The 12,739-nt window shown below is 42.0% G+C and overlaps 1 protein-coding gene across 1 annotated transcript in view; it reads right to left on the reverse strand.

Annotated features, from left to right (window-relative positions):
- The window catches only part of GPR45 (G protein-coupled receptor 45), a 102,383-nt gene that overhangs the window by 30,936 nt on the left and 58,708 nt on the right, over window positions 1–12,739 (reverse strand). The window lies entirely within an intron of this gene.

A 12,739-nucleotide genomic window follows, 5' to 3' on the forward strand; every position in this document is an offset into this window, starting at 1 on the left:
ACTGTTTAGAAGGTCATTGCTTTGTACAGACTATGGGCCCTGTTAATTTTGGCGTGTGATGCTTGATTTGCAAGCTTTTAAATAATAAAGTTTAATTTTTAAAAGAGCTAATAAAAAATGAAAAAAGAGTTTTTAAAAACTAAAACTTCTCCAGTTCGATGGAGGTCACAGTGTTCCATGAAACACCAAGAGACCCAGAACACTTGGGAATGGCCTCTGATGCCAGCCTCTGACCTCTGGGGCAGCAATTGCCCCTGATGCAGCCCTTCCTCATAGAGGTGATAGGATAATAAGACAGTAATCCACAGATGGTTCTAAACTGTCATCTTGGCTAAGGCACTTTAAGGGTTAGGACATTGTTTCCTTGGGCCTTGAGCTAGTGTACGCCTGCAGGCCTGTGGTTGCCTTTTTCCTGGGTTCAATTTGGTATGGGTCCTAGCTGGCAGGGGCAACAAAGACAGTGACTCAGAGTCTGATCCAGAGCCCTGAGGTGGAAAGACAGATTGTCTTCTATTCCCTTTATCTTCCTTCTGTTCTAAGCTCCAGCTCTCAGAGACTTGGGGTCTATACCATGTGTAGTCCAAGACAGAAGGAAGGTCTCCACTCTGCATTGAAATGCCCAGACTGGAGAAGAGAGTGAGGAGAACCTAAGACCAAGGTTCAGGTGCAAGGAGAGCCCAGCTGTTTCTCTACCTCAGCGACCAAGTAGTCCTTTACTGAACCTAACCTATGAAGTCTCTGGCAGACACCAGAGTTTGACGGCACTGGATTTATGGCAATGTGTGCTCTGATTTAAAAAGAAGTGCTTTCCCCACTGAGGACTTTCAGAACTCCCTGAGCATCCTAAGTCACTGTTACTACATGAGAATATGCCTCAAAGCCATTCCCTGTTGTCACATGACTGATGGGAACAATAGGCTACAGCAATGTGGTGGTCCTTTCCCAACTCTTCATGATTTTGGAGGAGACACAGCCAGGAATGAGTGGAGGGTTCCTCATACCTGAGAGGAGAGTGAGGGACCGCCACCCTAGGAGATCAGAATTATGCAGAACAGAGGAGCCACACACTGGCCAAGTGCTGTCTTGCTGATGATGACTTATCTGTAAGGAAGGATTTTATGACTCTACTTTTATGTTCCTGCTACGAAGGTTAACAGACAGGTTTATGTGTGAATGAACACAGTCAGAGTTTATTAGATTCAAATGCATTGCAATTTCCACATTAACAGCAGCCTGGGGGAGGGTGCAGAGAAGACTAGAAATAATACCAAACAGGATATTAACTATGATAACTGCCACCTAAAGACTTAGGTGTGAGATATACAGAACTCCTAGATGGCATGGGAGACACCTTGGCAATACTTGCTTGGCTATATGGTACAAGCAACAAGAGTCAAAGTTGTTCAACGTGCTTGTGGCACATTTAAAATCTTGTGCCAAATGAAACTATGTGTAGAGTAAAAAGGTTACCTAAGGAATGTGACAAGTGTTCAAAGCCCTTCCATTTGAGAAGGGATTAATATATAAACTAGATAGAGAGTTCTTCATGCACCATTGTTTATATCTAACAACAAAAGGTCAAAATAACTCAGTGTGATGGTTCTGAGGGACTCTCAAACTCAGCAACAGTGAAGACTGCAGGTGCAGGGGCTGGCCTGTAAAAATGGCACTTCTCTGGAGGTGCCACATGTGTTATGGGAAATAGCACACCTTGCTCATCCCAAGACGTTACAGGTACTACTTTACCTCTGCAACATCAGTTCCAAGATTTAGAGCTTAGACTAACTTAAAACTTCTTTCAGTATTTGTTCAGTATTTGGAATTGCAACTGCATGGTTACAATAAAAGAGTAGACTTGTTTTTAGTTAATTATTTCTTTTAAATCCTCTGTAGACAACACAGTCCCTTATTCCCTGCGGAACTTTTTTCATTCTATTTTCTGTAATGCCAAGCCCAGAAATTACTGACCTGCCTCCATCCCAAGGCACTGGCCACAGCACAGGATATGAGCTTCCTTCCTTCCTTCTATGTTTCTTTCTTTCTTTCCTTTCTTCTTTCTTTCCTTCCTTTCCTCATTTCTTCTTTCCTCTCTCCCCCCTCCAATATCATTGTATGCAGCCCTGCTATCCTGGAACTCTATGTAGACCAGGCTGGCTTTGAACTTACAGAGATTCTGCCTTCCAAGAGTTTGGATTAAAGACACGCACCATCATACCCAACCAGACACTGAGTTTTCTTGATGTGGCCTCTCATCCTCATGGGGCACTTTCATTTTGCTCTGTCTCAGACCTTCCCCACATTCAAGGTTTAATGAAAATCTGTGCAACTATCTCTTGTTTCTCTTTCTCTTAAATCCAAGTCAACCCTACTAGCAGATTCTGTACATTTTACCTTAGGCACACACTGGAAGTTCTGTCTGAGTCTTATCTGCCCCAACCTTATTGTAACCATCATGGCACTTTGATGGGACTGTGGCAGATGCCCTCTGCCACCACCCCTGGCCTTCACTGCCAGCCAGAATGATATTTTTAAAGTGTAATGGACAGTTCTCTTTGTTTTGCATAGAACCCACTTCCATTTTGCTCAGAACAAATGCCAACATCTTTACTAAATCCTTTGAAATGCAACAAGAGGACAGGAGTGATGGCTCAGAGGTTCGGAGCTCTTGCTGCTCTGGCACGTCCCTGGAACCCACACGGTGGCTCAGAACCTCTTTAATCCCAGTCCAGGGTATCTGAAAGCCCCCCCTTTTAAATACATATTCAGGCACTGCATGTATGTAGTACTCATAATATATGTAGACACAATACTCATATACACAAAATAAAAGTAAATAAATCTCAAGGTGCAGCAAGGTCCATAATAACCCAAATTTCCACCACCTCTTACTCTTATCTGCTCTTGTGTGCTATTCATCCTCTGCAGCTGAACTGCTTCCTTTATATTTTTCAAAATCTGCCTACTCTTGCCTCAGGTCCTCTGCACCAGCTGTTTTCTTTTCTTGGGATACTCCTTCCCCAGACACAAGGTCCACTCTGCTGCTTCGTTACTTTGTGGAACGGCTCCCCTTGCCAGCCTGCCCTTCTTCACTCCTAATCTCTCACCTCCCTCAGGTTTACTCTTAGCTCACGCCACGATATGGCGTCTCAGATATACCCATTATTATCTTCTATTTTGTTAATTTTCATCAATGTAGCTGGAAATGTGTTCTAAAAAAACTGCTTAGCACCAGTCTCCACAAAAGCTTAGATCCTGAAGGGAAGATGGGACCATGGATGTTTGTCACTGTCTGTTGCAGTGTCAGTGACATTACTAATGGGTCAGCATGGTCTCTGACATAAGGGCTTGTCTGCCATGAGTGAAAGGGCTGGCACGTGTGGGAGCATTTCTTTAAATTAGCCCTGTGTGAACGTTTCGCCCCTATGCTGAATACTGAAGCTCTAACCCTGAATTTTCCCATGCCTTCCTCTGAAGACTTGACCTGAGGCAACCATCCCCAAATCTCTGAAAATCCATAGTGTGAAAACTCTTGCTTTTCCCTTCTCCTCAGCTCAGAGTTTGCTTTCAGGAGATCTGCAGAACCATTCCCTCCCATCTTCAACACCAAGGCCCTTTCTTGTTGCTCTCATCGTCATCTTCTCTGGAATCTCCCAAAGACATCCTTAGTTTTAATGCCCAAGTAAACTCATACTCTTCCCCTCTAAACATGTCCACTGCACAAGTGTCTCCCTCAGCAAGCAGCTCTGTTGCTATCTGTGGCACCGGCCATAGAGTCATAGTGCACCGGCACTGCAACAGACAGTGACAAACATCCATGGTCCCATCTGCCCTTCAGGATCTAAGCTGTTGTGGAGACTGGTGCGAAGCAGTTCTGTAGGACACATTCCCGGCTACATTGATGAAAATGAACAAAATAGAAGATAATAATGGGTATCTCAGATGCCATATCGTAGCATGAGCTAAGAGTCAGGATGGATTCCACACCACACTGACACCACAATGTCCGACTGCTTCCACCCACCTCTCTTCTGCCTTCATGTCTCTATACATGCAGTCACAGAGCCAGCTAACCTTGTGTTGGCACATTATAACTGAGAACTCCTGCAGGGAGGAGTACCATCTTGGTTGATGCAAGGCTTCCTAGTCTCTATGTCCTTTGGAACCAGAAGTCTACCTTGAGCTTTCCTCCAAAGAGTAAGGGAGAATTTGGAGGGGATGTACCATAACATGTCTTGGGAGAGGAGAAAAGATCTATATGCTATTGTCTGGCTAGAGAAGCTTGTGGAGTCTGACAAAGGTTGGTGTAGCTTCCTCAGCTTCTGGTACAGCTTACAGGGATCCAGGGCAGAGACCTTTCTGGACTCCATGCTTTGAGCTCTGTAGTCAGTTGGTTGGTGTCCACATTGTCTTTCCCTCCCATCATCCTTGATGTTCACTTAGGGATGCTAACACAACGGTGTGGACTTCAAGCCAGGGATATTCCATGTCTGCTGCATCTTCACCACAATGCCTGAGGGCAGCATTCTAATTCTGACCTTAGCTCTTGCACCCATTTAGGGCTGTTATTTACACACTTGTTTACTCCACAATTGATACTGAGTAGATACTATTTTAGAAACATGGGTAAAAGCCATGAGCAAAACCACCTAAGTCCCCACTGTTGGGAGGCATAGCACACAGACACCCCTCAAGGGAAAAGGTGACAAGAGCTGGCAGAAAGGCTTAGATAGCCCTAGTGGGTGTTTATGTGGCAGGATGCATGGGTTATTTGGGAGTGTAAGAAGCTATGATAGGGGCTAAGCAAAATATTGTGAGGAAACAGAGGCCCAGGACAGGGGCTGAACAGAAGATATAAAAGAAACAGAGGCCCATAAACCCTGGATGAAAGGCGGGTGCCATGGAAAGGGGTTGCGGGCTTAGAGTTGGCCTCTTACAATTTAGATGGCATTGATGGTGGCCCTTCTGGTTCTTAGGTAAATAAGCACGTGTGCAAGTGCTGGGTGGGGCTGTTTGTGCAGGGAAACCATCACATGCTACAGGAAAGCCAGATTTTAGCAAATGGACGTCAATCATTGTCTGAGCATGGTGAGTATTGGAGACTGAGAGTGGCTTGCAAGCCGACCAAATCCGGTTCAAGCTAACTCCCCAGCGGGAAGATGTTCAAGGCTGAGTCTTCTTAACTTGAAACACACGTAAATGTGAACATTATGTCACCCAGATCCACACAATCTCTAGATTAAAAGCACTTCATGAGCTGGAGAGATGGCTCAGCAGTTAAAGGCACTGGCTGCTCTTCCAGAGGACCTGGGTTCAATTCCCAGCACCCACATGGCAGCTCACGGATGCCTGTAACTCCGTTTATCTGATACCTTCACATAGGCTCACATGCAGGCAAAATACCAATGCACAAAAATAAATAAATAAAAGCACTTCATAACTTTCATTGGGTTACATATGTGTACATGTTCATATGTGTTATGCATGTTGGTGCAGGGGCACGAGCATGTGGTACATGTTCATATAGAAGCTAGAGGTAGGTGCTGAGTGTCTTCTTCAGTTGCTTTCACCTTATTTCTTGAGACAGGATCTCTCACTGAATCCATTTGGCTGGACTGGCTGGCCAGCGAGCTCCAGGGGAAGCCCCGACTCTGCCTCCCTGGTGGTTAGATAACAGGTATGTGTGTCACACCTGGCTTTTTATTTGAGTGTTAGGGATCTGAACTTGAGTCCTCAGTCCACTTTACTGACTGAGCTGTCTCCACAGCACGAACAAACATCATTTTGTCGCACCATTCTCAGAGGCCACCCTACCCTGTCCTCAGCCTTGTGGGCAGAGTAGATGACATACTGGATGCATACATCCATGTGCACCACACAACCTGGTGTATTGTCAATTATGCTGTGTAAATATATGTATGTATTTGTATGTAAATACAATGTATGATTCTTGCTCCACCCTTCCCCAGATCCATATGATTGCACACAAGGGCTACCATATTTTTTTGGACCATAGGAGGTACCCTCAAAGTTGGGGGGTCGGCTAGGATGTGCCTTATGATCCGATTGCTGTTTTTCCTATTTTTCTTGTTTTATTACTCTAAAAATTGGGTGCGTCTTATGGTCATGTTCTCTTATAGTCTAAAATATATGGTACTTCATGATCTACACTGCTGTTAATAACCAGGGTAAGCTCTTGGAGAAGTGTGTGCAGCCTCAGAATCTGTTTCATTTTGAAGAGACTGAGCTAAGCAGCCTCTCTCTCCCTCGCTTGTATTCAACCCTGAGCCAATCCATCAATATGCTTTTCTGAGAGAACAAATTAGAATGATCTTTGTAGGAGGCAGTGTGAGCCCCCCTTCGTGTTGCTTCTAAACTACATTGTGGCACAAACTGCTGAGAAATCTCTGCACATCAGGCATTCTTCTTCTAATTGATAAGAAAGTGCTCAAAAATAGAACTGTCATCTGACAAATCCTGGAACTAATTGCGTTACATCGAGCAGGCTGCTAAAATGTGACTGACATGCTCCCCTCGACTCTGCGGTTCCCAAGGAAACGAGGTTAATACATTCAAGCCTACACTTGCCTTGTCAATCCCAGTTCTCTGCAGCCTGCAAAGAGTGTGGGGGAAAAGTGCTGAGAGCATCGTTTCATGCTTTCCCCCTCTGCCTGGAGTGCAAAAGTCTCAACCAGAGATTAAACAAGTGTTCAGCCAACCATCAAAAATTAATCAGCATGCAAACATCTCCCATGGTCTAATGACTTGCCTGGGTGTTCTGCTGGTACTGAGACATAAGGCTCAAAGTCAAGAACCACAAAACTTTAACCCTTTAGTCACACCACAAAAGTTTTCTCTCAGTGTATTTTGAGACTTAAAAAATTCATCCAGACAACATGTGCTACGCTGTTGAAAAATATAAACTACTTCAGTCTCCTGAAAACTAACTACTAAAACAGCTCTTGTGTGTGTTCTGTGGGCTTCATTTTACATTTATGAGAAGCAATAATAGCAACAACATCAACAAAATCCTTGTCCTGTTTTCATTTCTCTTATTTAAATAAAATATCTTGACTTAGGGGAGAAAAGGTTTGTTTCAGCTCACTACCGTTCATCATTATGAGCAGCCATGGCAGGAACCTGAAACAGCTTCCACATCGCAGCTGAGAGCAGGAGAAACTGAAGGAGTTCATGCTTACTGCTCAGTTATTCCTTCTTCCTCCCTCCCTCCCTCCCTCCCTCCCTCCCTCCCTCCATCCATCCATCCCTTCCTCCCTTCCTTCCCTTCTTCCTCCATCCCTCTCTTCCACCATCCCTCTCTTCTTCCTTCCCTCCCTTCTTTCCTCCCTTCCTTCGTTCCTTTTCTTCTCTGCTCTTATAAAATCCAGGGCTCAAACTCTGGACGGTACTACTTTACTCACTTTGAGGCTATGTCTTCCCACCTCCGTTATGGCAATCAACATCTTCCTCCACAGACCAACCTGATCTAGACAATGCCTTACACAACCTCTTCCTGGGTGATGCTAAATTGTATCCATTAAAAATGTGAACTAACCATGATTAGACTTTAGTCTTCCCCATGTAGCACTTCCTAGCAACAGAAAGCCAAGGAAATTCCCACAAAACCATGGGAGCTCTGACTGAAAGTTGTCTGTTCTGTAACCCACGAGCCTGGCTGGTAGCAACACCACCCAAATGGGGGGAGGGGAAGCTTGTGTTACCACCTCGTTTTAATAGTGTCTAGTCTTAAATTGACTGCCTTAGTCCTTTGCTGGTTATCAGTCCACTGTCTCCTTGTTTGATTGTTGCCTGAGAAGTCAATTGTCAGCCTTGTAGTTCCTTGTGTGTAATCTGCATTTGTTTCCCTCTCTGGATATTTTGAAGATATTCATTTTTGGTATTCTGTAGTTGATGCTATTCCCAAATGTGAAATTTTTTTTGTTGCATTCTGTTTGATTCAGGTTAAGCTTCTAGAAGCGAGGAATCCATAGTTGTTCCCATTAGCTCTAAATAGTCACAGTCATGAAGTCATCAGGAATTGCTTTTCTTGGTTCCTTTGGTCAGGGGCAGTTCTCAGAATGTTCAGCTCATTCTTATTTTATGTCTCATTATCTTCCTCTTTGTGCATTCTGAATGATCTCTTTAGGCTTTTCTTTCACTCTGCTGCTCAATCTGTTCAGGGAACTTTGATCACCATATTTTTCATTTCCACGTTCCTGGCCCAGAGCTTTAAAAGAACCTTAGAATTTCTGATAGAGGCATCTCTGCCATACTAATAGCACAGTTCAGTGATCCCTGAATACTTCAGAATGTGGAGGATTGGACTTTCAATCATCTGACCTCCACGGGGAAGATAGGACTAGGGATTAACTTCAGTAACATGACTAACAACTAATTGTGAATACATAGTAAACCACAGCAAAAACTCTAGGCATTGTACCCAGCTTCGCTCTTTCCTGAAGACCCTTCGGCCTTCCCTTCTAGCCCATCTTCATCGATATATGTCAGATGCTGGTATCTAGAAACACTTTCTACCAAGGACCCTAATGGCCACATGAGGAGGAGACTCAGGTAGAAGATTTTCACTTCCTGTCCTTCATTACAGTCTCTCCAGTCTCACTCCCAGCCCTTTAGCAGCCTACTTGCAGGTCCTTTCCTCCGCCTCCATCTCCATTCATGGGAGACTCTACCACTTGGTGCAGACCCACAGTCCCCATAGACATTTTATCCTTCTCTTTCTAGACATTTTGATTGTCCTATTACAGCCAACTGATAATACCATTCCACTCCCTGGAAACCCTGCCTCTTTGTATGGATCTAATCCCCCTAGAGTTTTCCTACATCCTCTACAGCCTTTTCTCTTAGCCCACTTCTTCTTCTTCTTCTTCTTCTTCTTCTTCTTCTTCTTCTTCTTCTTCTTCTTCCTCTTCCTCTTCTTCTGTTTCTTCTTCTTCTGGTTTTGTCTTTTCAAGATTAGGCTTTAATGACAACAGAAACAATAGAATGCCTAAAAACTCACAGAAGCTAAACAACTCTCTTTTCATTGACCACCAGGTCAGGGAGGAAATAAATTATTTTCTAGAATTCAATGAAAATGAAGACATAATATACTCAAACTTATGGGACACAATGAAAGCCATGCTAATAGAAAAGTTCATAGCACTAAGTGTCTGCATAATGGAATTGGAGAGATCGCATACAAGCAATTTAAAAGCATGCCTGAAAACTTTAGAATGAAAAGAAGCAAGCACACTCAAGAGGAGTAGACAGCAGGAAACAATCAAACTCAGGGCTGAAATCAATAAAATAAAATAAAATAAAAAAGAGGACCATACAAAAATTAAACAAAACTAAGATCTGATCCTTTTAGAAAATCCACAAGATAGATAACCTTTAGCCAAACTAAATAAAAGGCAGAGGGAGAGTATCCAAATTAACACAATTAGAAGTGAAAAGGCGGAGCATGACAACAGATACCAAGGAAATCTAAAGAATCATTAGCTTGTACATCAAAAAACTGTATGCCACAAAACTGGAAAATCTAAATGAAACTGATTATTCTCTGATGGATACAATAATCCCTAAGGAACTAGACATAGTCATTAAAAGTCTCCCAACAACAACAACAACAACAAAAAAACCCAGGGCCAGATAGTTTCAGTCAAGAATTCTACCAGACTTTCAACGAAGAACTAGTACCAATACTCCTCAAACTATCCCACAAAATAGAAACAGAAGGAACATTGCCAAAATCATTCTATGAGGACGTGATCACCATGATACCTAAACCACACAAAAAGCCAACAAAGAAAGAGAATGTCATACCACTTTCCCTTATAAACATTGATGCAAAAATCCTCAATAAAATACTTGCTCACAGAATACAGGAACACATCAAAAATATCATTCACCATGATCAAGTAGTATTCATCCCAGTTATGCAGGGATGGTTCAACATAAGAAAAATCCATCAACATAATCCACCATAGAAACAAACTGAAAAAAAAAAACCATGATCATATCATTAGGTGCTGAAAAGCTTTTGACAAAATCCAACACCCTTCAGGTCTTGGAGAGATCAGGGATACAAGGCACATAGCCAAACACAATAAAGGCTTTGTACAGCAAGCCAATAGCCAGCATCACGTTACATGAAGAGACACTTAAAGAAATACCACTGAAATCTGGGACAAGACAAAGCTTCCCATTCTTTCCATATCTCTTCAGTATAGTACTTGAAGTCCTGGATAAGGCAATAAGACAACTAATGGAGATCAAGAGAATATAAATTGAAAAGTAAGAAGTCAAAATATCTCTATTCCCAGATGATATGATAGTATATATAATATATCTCCTAAAAATATACCAGGGAACTCCTACAGCTGACAAATAAACACCTTCAGCAAAATGGCAGGATACAAAATTAACTAGAAGAAGAAGAAGAAGGAGGAGGAGGAGGAGGAGGAGGAGGAGGAGGAGAAGGAGAAGAAGAAGAAGAAGAAGAAGAAGAAGAAGAAGAAGAAGAAGAAGAAGAAGAAGAAGAAGAAGAAGAAGAAAATCCGTAGCCCTCCTGTATAGATACAACAAACAGGCTGAGAAAGAAATTAAGGAAACAACATTCACAATAGCCACAAATAATACAAAGTATCTTGGCATAACTCTAACCAAGAAAGTTAAAGATCTGTATGACAAGACCTTCAAGTATCTGAAGAAAGAAATTGGAGAAGATATCAATATGGAAAATCTTCCATGCTCATGGACCAAGATTAACATAGTAAAAATGCCCATCTTATAAAAGCAATTCCCATCAAAATATCAACACAATTCTTATTTATTTATTTTAAATTTTTTATTAATTTATTCTTGTTACAGCTCAATGGTTATCCCATCCCTTGTATCCCTCCCGTTTTCCCCTTATTCTCCTCCCCTATGACTGTTACTGAGGGGGATTTCCTCCCCCTGTATATGCTCATAGGGTATCAAGTCTTTTCTTGGTAACCTGCTATCCTTCCTCTGAGTGCCACCAGATCTTCCCCTCCAGAGGACATGGGCAAACATGAGGCACCAGAGTTTGTGTCAACACAATTCTTTACAGACCTTGAAAGAAAAATTCTTAACTTCATATGGAAAAAAAACCCAGAATAGCTAAAACAAACTTGTACAATAAAAGAACGTCTGGAGGTATCTTTACCCCAGATTTTAAGCTGTATTACAGAGCACAGGAATAAAACTACATAGTACTGGCATAGAAACAGTCTGATGGATCAATAGAAATAAACCCACACACATACTACCACTTGATTTTTGACAAAGAAGCTAAAACTATACAAAGGAAAACTGAGAGCATCTTCAACATAGCTGGATGTCTATATGTAAAAAAATACAAATGGATCCATATTAATCACCCTGCACAAAACTCAAGTCAAATGGGTCAAGGACCTTCGTATAAAACAAGAAACACTAAATCTATTAGGAGAGAAATTGGAAAAGATCCTTGAACTCATTGGCACAAGGACAACTTCCTGAACATAACACCAACAACTCAACTCAGGCTCTAAGATCAAGAATTAATAAATGGGACCTCTTGAAACTGAAAAGCTTCTGTGAGGCAAAGGACACTGTCAACAGAAAAAAGTAACAGCCTACAGATTGGGAAAAGATCTTCACCAATCCTACATCCGACAAAATGCTAATATTCAGATTATATAAAGAATTCAAGAAATTAAACATGAATAAACCAAATAATCCAATTAAAAATGGGATACAGAGCTGAACAGAATTCTTTGTTGTTGTTGTTGTTGTTTTCTGAACATAATTAACAGAGGAATCACAAATAGCAGGGAAGCACTTAAAGCAATGCTCAACATCATGGGGAAATGCAAATCAAAATGTCTCCAAGATTCCATCCTATAATCATCAAAATACCTACGATAAAAAAAAAAACTCAAGTGACAGTAAATGCTGTAAAGGATTTGGAGCAAGGAGGCAATGCTCTATTGCTAGTGGGGGTGCAAACTTGTACAACCACTTCGGAAATCAATTTGGTGGTTTCTCAGAAAATTGGGAATACCTCTACCTCAAGATCAAGCTATACCACTCCTAGGCATATACCCAAAAGATGATCTAGCACACAACAAGGACATTTGCTCAACTATGTTCACAGTAGTTTTATTTGTAATAGCCAGAAAGTAGAAACAACCTAGATGTCCTTCAAGCAAAGAATGGATAAAGAAATTATGGTACATTTACACAATGAAATACTACTCAGCTATTAAAAATAAGAAAATCATGAAAATTTCAGGCAAATAAGTGGAACTAGAAAGCTCATCCTGAGTGAGGTAACCCAGACCCAGAAAGACACACATAGTATGTACTCAGTTATAAGTGGATATTAACCACATAGTACAGTATATGCAAACTACAATTCACAGACCCAAAAAGCTAAGTAACAAGGAGGATCCCCGGGAGGATGCACAAATCTCACTGATAATGGGAAATAGAATAGATAGAGGAAGTGCTTGAAGAGAAGCAACAGGAGGGAGTGCTGAAGTAAATGAGGGTGGGAATCTGATATGGGGGGAGTGGGGGGCCAAGAGGACAGAAGGCTTGCAAAGAGAAGAGAAACTCTGGTCTGGGTTGCATCTTTGTGACAGGCTGGAGATCTACAACAGGGTTGGCTCCTGGGAGGATATGGGGGTGACTCTAGCTGAGGCCCCAACATATGGAGACTGAAAAGGCCAGT

The sequence above is a fragment of the Acomys minous genome (genome assembly GCF_964271855.1).
Source record: "Acomys minous genome assembly, chromosome: 13".
Taxonomy (NCBI): Eukaryota; Metazoa; Chordata; class Mammalia; order Rodentia; family Muridae; genus Acomys; species Acomys minous.